Here is a 14543-nt window from a genome sequence, read left to right as displayed (position 1 = left end):
TCACACACACACACATCTGTAATCAAATTAAGAGTCTGCGGAACTGGGTGACAGAGGTAGAGCAAACTTTTACCTTTTTTAATACTTTCCTTAAACATATATATGCATTATTTATTCAATAAATGTTTTCAAAAAAAATAAAGGCTAGGCAGAGGAAAAGGAATGCACAGAGGAGTTTTTTAAAAAGAGCAATCAAAAAAGTAGAAGAAAATCCAAGAGAACATGATGTCATGGAAACCAAGGAAAGACAATTTCAAGGATGGAGTGATCAACAGGGCCAAATGATACTCCTATTTCTAAATAATATGATGCTGGAGCCAGAGATGACTTTAGAGATGTCTAATTTGGCCCAAAGAGCACCAAGCTCACTCGTACAAACCTCAGCAAAGCATGTGTAAAGGCATGGCAGCCAAACTACACAGCCCACTTCCAGAGAGGCTGTCTAGCCGGAGATCATGCAAGGACTGCCTGACTCCAGCCAACACTGAAGAAACATGTAGAACCAACTCAAATTGCGCTTACTCACCTGCCGGAGTAGAAAGTAACACTGGCTTTCATTTTAAATGCTGAAATCATTAACGCCGTTTTAAGACCTGTACCTGGGATTTGTTTTACTCTGGTATGGTAAGGTGGCAGACACAGAGACAACTGCCTCTGAAAGAAGAGTTTATAGCATGGGAAGGGGGCAGGCCACACCACGCAGGGCCCATGGGGAAGCACCAGGTCAGTCAGGAGGCAGAAGGAGAGAGGAGAGAGCATGACCCTCAGACACTACTGTGGTTTCTGAGGAAGGAATGGATTAGGCAGTGTAGGAAAGCTGGAGGAAACTTAGGCTTGGATAGTTTGAATAATTTTGGCAGGCTCTGGGCCATAGGACTGGTCTCTAGCTGCCCAGTCTAGTTGACTTGGCCCTGAGGTGATAACAGCAGGGAAGATGGTGGCTTGGTGCCTGAGAGTTAAATAAAGGTGACTGGGATGTGGGCTTTGGATTGGTTGGTTTGCATAGGAAAATTGTAATCAAAAGGGAGTTGGTTTGCAATGTCTAGAAATTAGCCAGCTCTGAGAGGGGGAGCCTATCCCCTACCAGCAAGACCCCTAAGATGTCAAAACATCATAAAGTATGAAAAATATAAGAACATGATTAATACAAACACAAACTCTACAAATGATACCTGAGACAGTGTGTGTGGAATAAATATAATCCTCCTCCTTGGGCTCCAGATTCCATCTTTACCCACCTCCTCGGAGAGCTCATACATTACTTACTGCTACATCTCCCATGCCTCGAACTCGAGCATATAAACATCTTTCTGATATGAAAATTCCAATTACTCTGATTACAAGGTCCTTTTCCTTGAAGTGGCAAGTTCCAACTGGGGAGGTGATGGCTAGATTGCTAAGAGTTAGCAGTTCCCAGTCAGTGAATACTTCCCCACCTGAGGTAGGTCAAGGGACAAGCTGTTTAGAAGAGGGCAGAGGGAGGGAACTAGAATACGGTCCTCCAGAAGAGATGAAGAAAGGTGAAGTGAGAATGGAAGACGCTTATGAAATCTTTAATGAAATTTCCCTATGTATGAGATAGTTGCCCACATCTAAACTACGGCCCACTTAACAGGCACATGAAAAAATTCCTTTAAAGACATTCCACTGATTTTAATGCTATTCAAACTAGTAGAGTAGGATTTTAAATATATGTTTGATGGTGGTGATATTAATCATGATTACAGTATTCTCTCACTACAATTCTTAAAAGAGCCAACCTAATATAAGCTTTGGAGTCAGACTTAGGAAATACTTGATAATGGACAAACTTTGTGTAGCCCAATGGCCTCAATTTTCTCCTTCCTCAGATGAGATCGTGTCTATGAAATTGCTTGAAAGTAATTAAGCATGATATAAATGTAAGGTTTTTTTCCTTTTTCAGGATAAGGAGAAGAGGAACTCCCATCTAGCAAGATCAGAGCTGGAGAGTTGTTTTTCTTCTGGGAGCCAAAGGAATTTCTTTGAATCTTTTCCGCACTGGGCCTGGAGATAGGAGAGGATGGAAGTCTGTAAGGCAGTTTCTGGGGCAGCACTCCTCACTCTCTCACCCTTTCTTCAGGACATTGGCAGTAAGTTCACTATTAAACCTGAACAGAGGCAAGACGGAAAGGGCTCTTGTCGCCTCTGTGAATAGCTTCTGGACCCATATCTGTTCTTGGATAATCATTCCCAGCCCCTACACTCACTTTCCTCTTTGACCTCCCTTCAGGCTTCATTTTCCCAGTGCCCACCCCTCTTGGTCAGAAGAAGGCTTCTTGGGCTGGAATCTATCCTCTCCTTTGGATCGCCTCCAGCTGCCCTCTCCAGCTCCACAGGACAGGAGCTCGGAAGTTTTCTACACTTATAGCAAAGCTTGAGCATCAGTTCCAACCAGTGTAGTTTCTTAAAAGGTACTTCCAAAACAGCTCTCACAAAATTCCAAGGACGGCATAAAACACTCTGGATCTGATGCAGAGAACTGTTGGAACAGCTTGTATTTTGCAAAAGAGAAAAGAAAATGTTGAGTTTACAAGCCTCGACAGGATGGAAGTAAATGTATGGGGGGCGGGGGGGGTGAACAGTTTCTATTTGTAGCATAGGTTTGACTAGCACCTTTCTTCTAAAGTGTTGAAAGTATTTTAAACATAAAAATATCTAACGCTGGTTGAGGGTTCATCATAAGACTAGACACTGTGCTAAGGTCTTTGCATGAATTCTCTCATTTAATCCTCACAAGAGCCACATGAGACACATATTATCATTCTCTCCATTTTACATTTGAAGAAACTGAGGCAAAAGAGACTTTAACCTGTCCAATGTCATAAATGCACAGGGTAGGGAGCCAAGATTCTGACGCTGGCAATCAGGGTTAGGCGCCTATACTCTTAACCACCAGGCTTTGCTTCTTCCAGCAACATCATGATCTGCTAAGTAGATAAAACCACCTCTGCTACACAGAATCCATCTGAGACTTTTAAAAGGCTTAAAAGTCTTGGGAAAAGGTCAGAGCCAGGATGAGATTCCCAGGCTCCAGACCACCAGATCTCAGATCTATTGTGTTCTGGGAACTAAGAGGAACTGGCTCACTGAACATCCTGAATTCTCAGGGTATAAGCAGAAAATAACTTTATTCCTGCTCACCCCCACACCTACAAAACCGAACTGTGGGGCTTCCCTGGTGGCACAGTGGTTAAGAATCCACCTGCCAATACAGGGGACACGGGTTCGAGCCCCGGTCCGGGAAGATCCCACATGCCGCGGAGCAACTAAGCCCACGTGCCACAACTACTGAGCCTGCGCTCTAGAGCCTGCGAGCCACAGCTACTGAGCCCACGTGGCACAAGTACTGAAGCCCGTGCGCCTAGAGCCCGTGCTCTGCAACAAGAGAAGCCACTGCAATGAGAAGCCCATGCACCGCAAAGAAGAGTAGCCCCCGCTCGCCGTAACTAGAGAAAGCCCATGCGCAGCAACGAAGACCCAATGCAGCCAAAAATAAGTAAGTAAATAAATAAATAAATAAATGTATTAAAACAAAACGAACTGTGGGGTATGCTTGGACTAAATCCATAGCATGTAGCATAATGTCCTGGTTCCCATAGAAAATATAAAGGTTTACAGTCACTTTCAGTTCCCCAAACAGTCCCATTTCAGTACTAAAAATAGCCAATTTTGTTAGGGCAAGCTTGAGGCAAACGTAGAGACCTGGAGGTGGTAGGAAGACTCCAGAGCGAAAAGCAAGTCAGCTTCCTCGTCTAAAGGCCAGAAGACAGTTGTATCTAAGAGTAGCAGGAAACACCTGGCCAGAACTTTTCCCTGCTCCTTTTGGGTGAGAGGCATGGTTTTGCTTAACTGGGGCACGGAAAAGATCCCAACCGCTTCTCCTTCTGCTGACCTCTACGTAGTGAAGTTCAGAACATCAGGGCATGAAGAGACTTTTACACTCTTCCATTTGCAGCCCTTTTATTTCAGAAAGAAAAGAATAATGGTGGCGGCAGCATGGTCTAGTGAAAAGAGTCTAAAATTTCACGGAAATACCCTGGCGGTCCAGTGGTTAGGATCCCGCGCTTCCACTGCATGGGGCACAGGTTCGATCCCTGGTTGGGGAACTAAGCTCCCGCATGCCATGTGGCACGGCCTAAAAGAAAAAAATGTTTTTTAAAAAAGAGTCTAAGATTTGAAACCGGTCATATAATGATTTTCATCTCAGCTGGTTCTTTACCAATCGTCTAGCTCTGGCCAAGTCTGTGCCGACCTCACAGAGTTGTTACAAATTTGACAGAACACTGTTATCCTCTCCTCACTCCCCAGCACATGGCACATACCCAAGTCCCCCTTTAGGGTCGAGCCCATACCAAGCTGGGGAACTTGGAAGTGACTCTCACAAAGAACCAAACTGGCTCTTTTAGCAAAATATTTCACGTCTTATGCTTAGTGATGACAATCTGATTGTCGTGTAGCTGCCTGATCCCATAGTCAGAGTTGCTCAGGTAGAGTCCTTCAATCCCTCCTCTACCCACATGGTTCCACAGCACCCCCAGGCAATGGCATCCATGGAAGAATGGACTGGAACAGAGTGACTGCTGATTGCTAGATCAGAGTTCAGATACATATGGAGCACAGAGATTAAAGGATAGACAAGCGATAGGGGGAGGAGATCGTCAAAGGTAGAAACGTTTACCTGATCCCCACTTGGAGACCTCAAGGGAGACTGTAGCTCAGGAGGCCAGAGCACAGCAGTGGAAGAGGGCACCAAATAGGTCTGAGACATGTTCCCGGCTCCTAGAACATGGGATGGATGCCTCAAGCTCCTACATGTTTCAAATGCGAGGTACAGAAGGCAGCTGAAAGTTCCACCAGAGAACCTGCCAGGGTAGGATCAACTTGGTGGAGAAAAAGGACTACAAGGTGGACTTCCCCCAAAAGGAATCATGATCAGTTCTTGGAGGTGGTGTGTGTGTGGAAAACAGGGGTCAGAATCACATCAGAAACCCCGAAGCAGAACCATTTCAACGAAAGGATTGCCACTGAACACTGACAAAGCCAAGACAACAAACTGCCCATGTGTCCCTCAGCCACAGACTTCAATACTGGATGCCATGGGCTAGATCGAGATTGACCATGTCTCAGCAGAAACCTGCCATGTGTACACAGGCAGATAAGAGTGATTGCCCAACTGCAGAGACCAGCACCAGGACCAGCATGAAACAAGAGTGATTCTACACCCTCATCCCAAGTTCCACGTTATCCCATAGTAGCAGTTTTCTCTTATACCCAGAATCCACCAATGAGAAAAAAAAGAAATAAACCATTCTGATCAAAGGCTGAACTTTGAATTAATTAACTATTTACCTGGAAAGATTACTTTTAGTCAAAAGATACTGTTTATACTGTAGGAAACTAAGATATTTTTAATTGGCAGTATTATATTGTTTGCTTTTTTCCTCTTTCCATACCAAGCATCAGAATGTAAACTTGGGATGATAGATCACTACAGAAAACAAATAAGCTACATTTTCATATAACATCCATGAAGAGTATTTAAAGTTGTTTCACCATCACATAGGCAAGTTGATCTTGAAGTAAAGGTAGCTCTGAGCTCCTTGTGTGTGCTAGTAATCTATTAAGGAAAGACTTCTTTTCTAGAAATGAGCTGTACTGAACCTGTCCAATGTTAATATAAAATAAGGAAATTACATAAAATTTCAAGGAGATGATTCTTATAAAGCATTCAGTACTCGTTAAATATTAGTTGCTAAGTCTTTCTTTCTCATTCCCACCAGCACCACCTAAGTGGTTTCCCTCAAGTCACATAGTTGCTTATGCACAAAGAGAAGACCAAATCACAGAAATCATTTTACATTTTCCTAGTGTGATAGAGGTAGGAATCAGAGAAGTATTCAGACCCTCTCATGACAGAGATAATTTGTGATGAGTTGTAGCCAAAGCTATTGAATCAGCTGTCAAGTGTAGAGATCATCAGCCCAGGTAACCTGCTTCCTAGAAGCTGCCTCTTGACATTTCATGTGGGAAAGCTATCCCTGGTTAAGGAAAAAAAAAAAAAAAAAAAGTAGAAAGAACTAAAAGGGGAGGTAGGTGCATAACTGAGAACCCGATAAAGTAGTTCACTGGGAGTGAACTAAACTATTCCTAGTAACAGGAAAGTCTTGTGGCAAGGAGATATCAGTGGGGAGAAGTAAGGGGTGGGGAAGCAGTAGTTGTGGGGCAATTTCAAAGGAATGAAAGGAAAGACCCAGGGAAGCAGCAGGCCTGGGGCTGCACAGACACTGCAGGAAGTGAATTATCTCCAAGGGCTAGGGATCCAAATAGTACATAAAATATTGGTTGTGTCAATGAAACTCCCTCCTCATGTGAATCAGGCTCAAAGGAGATAATTACCCCTATGTCCTCAAGACCACTCTTTGGATCCCATGATGGTCTAACTCCTGTCTCAGATGTCAGTATCTAGGAAAATATAGCAATGTCCACAATGGAAAACATAGACTTCCAGAGCTGCAGGATCCTTACAGTCTCGCTGAATCTCTGTTTCACAAGTGTGGAAACTGAGGCCCAAGGAGATTAAACAGCATGCCCAAAGGCAAAGAGCTATTTACACCAAAGCCCCGGCAAACACCAATTATCTTGGCCCTAGTCCAGAGTGTTTGCCACCATAGAATGTTTGCAGATTCACCTTTCATGGTATAAATGATTTTAAACCTGTAGTCATACCTACTTTGCTGAGGCAGGATTTTAATTATACCTTCCCTCCACCCCATAACACTCACCCATGTTTTCCAAAGACCATTCAGTAGTGTGGGACATTAAGCCAGCAAGTTGATTTCCCAGCATCCCTATCTCAATGTGACATATCTATATCAATAATAATTTTTAAATTTTAATTTGGGCTCATATTAGAAAAAAGTTTATTATAGACATTTTTCAAAAAGAAGAAAATAAAAATACCTACAAACTTATTACCAGAGATAATCTATTGACATTTTATGATTATCCTTTCAGTTCTTTCTTTGTGTTTCTGCCTTTATGCATATCTAACTGTATGTATATATTCTTTTCAATTTACGATTGTTCTGAAGCTACTATTTTCTAACCTATTGTTTTCACCCAGTTACATATTATCTGTAACCTTAGTGCTTGGAAAAGTAGGAAAGATGAAGTTTTGTTTTAACAGCAAGGAAATATTTTTATTAGAAGACCACACACTATGTTGTCTGGAAGATGGTACCCGGCAGTTATTTTACACTTGAGTCACCTATATTAATTTATACTAAATCTATCTTTGATGTACTTCCGGAATCCCACCTCTCAGGTGTCAATCTCTCTCTCTCTTCTCCCTCACGGCACCCTCAGACTTCTTTTTACTTCTGCCCTCCCCTCAACTTTTGGCTCCAACTCTGTCAAAGGGCCCCATCAGTTTTCAGTGCTTGAGGTTGGGAGAGCTTCAGGTCCTTTGGGTCCTGAGCACAGCTGGATGGTGGAAGGAACAGAGGTGAACCTGAGATTACAGGTCCTGCACAAAGGGAAGAGCATGCAGTGAAATTACCGTTCCCCAGTCCATTGTCATTAAAGTGGCAAATCTTCAAGAAAATTAAATTTTATCTTGCTAATACTGACCAATTATTACAGAAAAACTCTAATGGGTTACTTGCTAACAATATATCTGTTTCCATCTTACCAAAGACCGTGTTCTATTATTACAGAAACGGATAAGTAAATAGGAACAAAATCGAATCCCAACCCACTGTTTTCTCTGCTCCTTCTAGTAATTCCAGTGAAGAGATTAAAACTTTCATGCAATATGATCAAGAACTGGGAGATCAAGCTTAGGGAAAGCCTGAAAAACTTCTGATACTGTGAGAATACACAACTCAACAGCTATGTGATATTGGAGACCACCAAGGAGCCTGTGGGAATATTTTAATGACTGTGAACTTGGGACTTCTCAATGACTTCTGGGACATGAACATGATGGTTCTACTTGGCAATTTCTACTTTACTCCCCACTCCCTGGTCGCCAAAACTAGATATGTGGAAGGAGGGGAGAAGACGCATTCATCTTCTCTTAGAAAGGAGGTCAAACTTGGATTTTAGTTCCACTTCTCCTTCCCAATTAATCTCAGTCCCTTCCCATCAGGTCAGAGGTGTAAATATTCTTGTCTCCTGACTCCTGTCAAAAGTCTCCAATAATGCCAGAGCCTTGAAAAGCAGTGAAAGACTCAAAAAAAAGTCAGGGAAGGGCTCTGAGAACTAGAAAGACAATTAAAAGTTGAGATAAAACATTTTCATAATGTCTATCCCATTGGGAACTTAGAAGAGTAGGGAGCTGTGGTTGCTAAGAAGAAGCTTGGGGGGAGAATGAGTAAAGAAACACAGCAAGAGCAAGTAATTGCCCTCTGGGGATTCTTAGGTTCTGGAAAGTTATCAGCTAAGACTGACAAAGTAAACCTCCATCCCCAAGAAGAGGATGGACCACTGCTTCAAGGACTTCCTGAAAGATGTGCTGCCTCCCCATCCAAAGTGAGTTAGTTCTGTGCATAAGGTGAGGACTCAGCCTCGGTGAGTCCTCCCCACAGGGAACAACAGGAGGAGGGTGAGACAACAGAGCCCAAACCCCTGGAGCAGCCAGGACTGTCCTAGGATCCTCTACTTGGTTTTTCTCACTGGTTGCAGTTGGAGGCGCTTTGATTCTTCCACTCAATCAAGTCCTCGGTCTTGGTCAGTCATCCATCAACAGTATAAACTGAAGTGCTTAGTATATACAGACATACATTCAAAGAGCTGAAGAGTGGCGATCAAAAGAGATTAAGTCTCTTTTCTTAGCTTCGAGGCATTTGCATTATACTGGAGATAAGAAGAGGAATGGAGAAGGTGGGATTGGTATAAGAACAGAACATAGACATGGACCCCTCCTTTTCTCAGGTTTGGTCCCTGATCTAGTGTTGTTATGGATTACCACACTATGTAAGAAATATCTGGGTCCAATTTTGGAAAGAATTTCATGTGTCAAAAGCCTACAGGTCTTTCAGCCTTGACCCAAGTAGTTTTCCCATTTCTATTTGTATGGTGCCATCCTTATTTCCTTAGCCTCTGGTTTTCAAGCCAACATGGTCTCACTCATTGGCACTTCCCCAAACAGTTATATGTGATATGAATGCTTTGATCCCCAACCCCGGAAACCCATATCTTATTTCCTACAGCCCCCCTAGCTATGCATACTTAGAGTAATCAAAGACCAAAGATTTTTTTCCCTCCTTTTATACTGCTTTCAACTACAGCTGGTGTATATTCACTTACTGCAGATCTTGAGAGCTGATAGAAATCTTAGTGTTTACCCAACTTAGTCATTCTGCAGATGAAGAAACTATGGCTCAGAAAGATAGTGACCTACAACCATACCTAGACGGTTTATTGATACAGGTTGAGGACCATGCCTCCTTACCACCAATCTACATACACTGTAAACCACATCTACTTTTACAAGACGTAAATGCACTTGTTTCTTTGCTTCTACTTTAGTACTTCTACATATCTTCCCGGCTATTTACACAGTCCGACTCTATGTCTCCTGTTACCAGACTTGATACTCAAGCTTCCCCTGAAAACTCTGATAAGATCATGATAACTCATCCTCTCCATCCTCCTGCCAGGCCGAGTTGCTAGAGATGGAGACCAGACTGTATTGATCCTTCTCACCCCAGCACTTGCCACTGGACCAGGTTCTACTCAGTGCTCAGTGAATGTTTACTAAGTCAAGCTAAATGGAAAGAAATTCTCTAATTATCCCCCCAAACTGAGAACAAGCCCATCTATTAATAAAAACCAATGTTTTTATCATCTAAAAACAGCATCAAATTTTCATTGGAGAAAAATATATTGCATTTATATTGTGTGTAGAGCATGGTACTACCCACCTGGTATAAACAGACTCTACCTTATTCTTCACTTTATTTAAACAGGGTCTTTTTATTTCTTTCTTTATTTTTTAATTTTTATTTTATATTGGAGTATAGTTGATTTACAACGTTGTGTTAGTTTCAGGTGTATAGCAAAGTGATTTAGTTAGACATAGACATATACCTATCCTTTTTCAGATTCTTTTCCCATATAGGTTATAGTATTGAGTAACAGGGTCTTTTTAATTAAGTGATTTAGGCAATAAGATGTATTGCAGAGGGGCTTTACGGCTCACATTCTGTTAAATTTCTGGCCTTTATAGCACAAATTCATATTGTTTCTTGTCACCCTATGACCACGCAAATTGACCTCACCCGTTGAGTATAATAACAACAGCCACTTGTGTTTACTTAGTACTTTACAAAGCCCATCCATATTCATTTCTTCATCTGATCTTACTCAAAATATTGTGAGCTAGGCATTATTATTATTCCCACATTTCAAATGGAGAAACTGAGGCTCAGAGAGGACAAGTAACTTGCCCAGGGCACGTAGCAGGCTAATGGAAGAGGCAGACAAGAACTTAGGTCCCTTGACTTCTCATTCAAAGATTTTCCCACTCACCACACAGCATTTCTCTGCATGGCAAGATAGGTGTCCTGGGCCTCCAATCTAAGATTCTTTAGGTGCCTCCCTTCCTAGACCATATCCTTTTAGAAGCCCTTCCCGTCCCTCACAGACAGGTTCAGTGAGAACTGAGAATGTACAGCACAGCCGTGAACCTGGTTCCAGGTTGTGTCCCAGGTAGATGTGACACCTGGGCCAACCAGCTTACCCCTGTTCCTTGGTTTTCCTGTCTGTAGAATTAAATGGATAAAATACATGATCTCTATGATTCCTTTCATGTCTAACATTTTTTTAAATTTTCTTATATAGTAACAGGGCCCTTCTGAAGGGAACCTGGATTCATGACAGCAGCTCTAAAGGTGAGGATTCTGGATGCTGTCGCAGCCTCCGGTTGTAGTAGATCAGAGCTGAATTGCTTTCTCTGCTGTTAGAAGGACGAGGTTCTGTGGGTAGCCACAGGCTTCCTGGGGCAGCGCTCAGAATCCCAACCACCAACTACTGCACTCAGGCCCCAGAACCTTGTCTCCAATCCTGAGAATCTAAAGCCAGTTTCTATTCTTAGCAGTTTCTACAGTGACACCTGCTGGCCACTGCAGGACCAGGGCTGAGTGGAAGGCAAGAGATGCCTGATCCACCCAGGTTCTCTGCTCTCTCCCTCCACCAATCAGCACCCAGACCCCCTTCCCAGCTAGAGAGAATCTGAATTGGATTATGCTTTTCAATTCTGTTGCATTTGATTATGTGGCTCCACTCTGGTTTTCTTAACACTGATATATTGCTTTTGTCCTTTGTTACGCTGTCTCATTTGATTCTCATAGATTTTACCAAGACCCAATTTTTTTTTAATTTCTTATTTGATTCTGTGGCACTGCTGATTTTCTAAAACAAATTCCTAACACTGAAAGGCAGTACTTCCTAGAGGTTGGTTGAAAGCATAGTACCTCATATGCTCAATAAATATTTTTAAATAATTGAGTTAATTAATGTACTAATTATTCATATTTTAAGAGCAGGAAATATACCTTGATATTACATTTCTATTAAGAAAAACTGAAGGCATTTAATTCTATGTTTATAGAAGACTGGTCAACATGTTGGAAGGAAAATGACCCAGGGCAAACTTAGCTAAGAAAGAATTCACTCGCCCTGAAAAGAATCAGTGGATGTCAGTCACTTCATACTCAGTAGTGACATGTTAAGTATCACTGGTTTCCAGATGCTCTCATTATATTATTTTTTTTATCATTTATTTAAACATCTAAATAAATGCCTGCAACTTACTACATACATTGCATATTATTGAGAACTAAGGCATAACTGCAGTCATAATTTAATTACAACTGCAAATTTAATTAACCAACTAGTAACCTTGTTCTTCTCCTTCATAGCACTTAGCACAATTATACTTAATTAATTTTTGTAATCATTAATTTAATCTCTATGTCCCCGATTAAATTATAAGAACCAAGGAGCGAGACTCATGCTTCTGCATTTCTGGTCCACAGACAGGTGTCTGATGTCTAGCACAGTCCCTGGCACACAGCAGGGGCTTAACCTATACTGATTTGAAGTATTTAAACTTCGTCCAGACTGACGGGCACGAGAATGATGTGAGAGGACTCCTTTCTAGGCAATGACCCAGACCTGGACCCCAGAAGAAACATACAGAGCAAATGAATTCAGTCTTTTAGGGATGGACCCCTAGGCGCTCCTCTTGGTCTCAAGTATCTGCTTGTAATACTTTTCCCACAGCCACCCCACAGTGGAGACTCCTTCCTTTCTTCCCTGTCTTCTACTTCACTTCCCTGCTTTTCCTGTTTTCCTACCTTCCTTCCTTAAGTTTTCCTTTCTCTTTTACCTTCCTTTTTTCTTTCCTATCATTCTTTCTCCCTTCTCTCCGCCACTTTTTCCCTCTATCTTTCCTTCTATACCAATAGCTTATATCCTATATAACTGTAACTGCTGGATCCTAGATGTAAAATGACGACCAAAACAGGGACTTCATCCTTGAGTCTAGTGTGAGAACTCAAATGTCCTTTTCCCCACCATCTTCACTGCATTCTCTCCTAAGCACCTAGGTTAAGGAACCTGACGGGAGGTGCTCCAGTCCTGGCCCACGACTTACTCCCAGACTCCTGGAGTGAGACTTTTACTTGCCCCTCCCTGCCTCTGCTCCTCCCCTGACAGCCTGACCCACCTGCTCCATGAGGAGGGACAAGCTGACCTGGGTGAGTCTGTCCTCATGGGCCTCCCCAGTGACAGGTAGACGCAGGCTGGGCTCTCTGTCCTGTTTGGGGCCGCCTATCTGCTGACCCTGCTGGGCAACGGACTCATCATCCTCCTGATCAGCTGGACGCCCGCCTCCACCCGTCCATGTACTTCTTCCTCGGCAACCTCTCCATTGTGGGGTTCCCCAGATGCTGGTGCACTTCCTCCTGGAGAAGAAGACCATCTCCTTCACGCAGTGTGGAACCCAGCTCTTCTTCTCCCTGGCCCTGAGCTCCTGCTGCTGGCAGCAATGGCCTATGATCGCTATGTGGCCATCTGCGACCCCCTGCTCTACGTGGCAGTGATGCGGCCAAGGCTTTGTGCAGGGCTGGCAGTGCATCTGCCCACCTGTGGGCACCACGTGCTGAACCATGTGACTTGTGAGACACTGGCACTCCTCAGGTTGGCCTGCGTGGACATCACCCTCAACCAGGCGGTCACAGTGGCCTCCAGCACGGTGGTGCTGCTGGTGCCCTGCTGCCTGGTCGCACTGTCCTACACCCACATTGTGGCCACCATCCTGCGGATCCGCTCCAGCGGGGGCCACCGCAAAGCGTTTGGGACCTGCGCCTCCCACTTCACTTCATGTGGTCTCCATGTCTTACAGGCCGGCCCTGGTTACCTACATGCAGCCTGGCTCCACGGCCTGAGGCAAGCAGGACAAGGTGGTTGTGCCCTTTTACCCCCATGTTGAATCCGCTCATCTACAGTCCGAGGAGCAAGGAGATGAAGGCTGCTCTGAGTCAGGCTCTGATGAGGCGCTCTGAATCAAAGCATTAGAATGCGACCTTGTCATAAGAGGGCCTCACTCTGAAGACGGTGGGCACTGGAGCGTGCCCTCCGCCTGCTGTGTGCAAGTGCATGTGTGGGCATGTGTGTGCACGTGTGTGCAAGGAAGCAGGTGAGAGGGGCCACAATCCATACGATCTTTTGAATAGAGAAGTGGAATTTTATCTCTGGGCACTATTTCTGGTTCCTGACTTAGTCTAAAAAAGGTGAATTACAACTTAGAAATACATACAGCCTACAGAAAATTAAATGAAAAAAGAAAGATATACTGGCACATATGAATTAGAAAGGAAGACTAAATCAGAAGCTTGAGCAGTACACAAAATTTATGCTAAGAAAGTCTGTTTCCTAAATGCTACAACCATATGTCTAAGCTTTTCTGAAATCAGTGAAAAAAAGAGGGGACAAGCTCTAGGTTACAAGATTCACCGTGCCCATGGGATCAAACAGGTCTTAGGCCAGAGGTACAAACGTCATCATGTGATCACACGTGGTCCAGCTCAACTCAGTAGGCTGGGGTATTCACATGGGGACTTGGAGCCAAAGTCATAGTAATAAGCCCCACATCCTTGACGTGCAGGACTGGACACAGCGTGAATCACGTGGATATCACTCTGCTCACTTCCCCTTCAGACTTGCAGTGGGTGGCAAGTGGCTGGCCAAAAAGTGAATGTTCATAACCTCAAACAAATATCTTTCTACATAATCAGGTCTAAGGACATGCTCTTATGAAAACTGAAGGATGTATTCAGAACACATGCTTGACTAAGAATTGTTCCACGTACCATTAGAGATAAGCCAAGCTACTTAAAAAAGAAAGAATTACAACTCCCTGTTAGTGATAATTTCACTCTACTCTTCTAACCCACAGTTAATGATTGAACTCTAAACATCCTAGAATGTAAAGTGAGAATAAAGTGAGGCAATAA

At 43.3% G+C, this 14543-nt stretch overlaps 1 pseudogene; it reads left to right on the top strand.

Annotated features, from left to right (window-relative positions):
• The first annotated feature begins 12761 nt into the window (after positions 1-12761).
• On the top strand, positions 12762-13605 carry LOC136128541 (olfactory receptor 2F1-like; annotated as a pseudogene).
• The last annotated feature ends 938 nt before the right edge of the window (positions 13606-14543 follow it).

Source organism: Phocoena phocoena, chromosome 9 (assembly GCF_963924675.1).
Source record: "Phocoena phocoena chromosome 9, mPhoPho1.1, whole genome shotgun sequence".
NCBI classification, from domain to species: domain Eukaryota; kingdom Metazoa; phylum Chordata; class Mammalia; order Artiodactyla; family Phocoenidae; genus Phocoena; species Phocoena phocoena.
The sequence above is the reverse complement of the archived record's forward strand: the minus strand, read 5'-3'. Positions and strand labels throughout refer to the sequence as shown.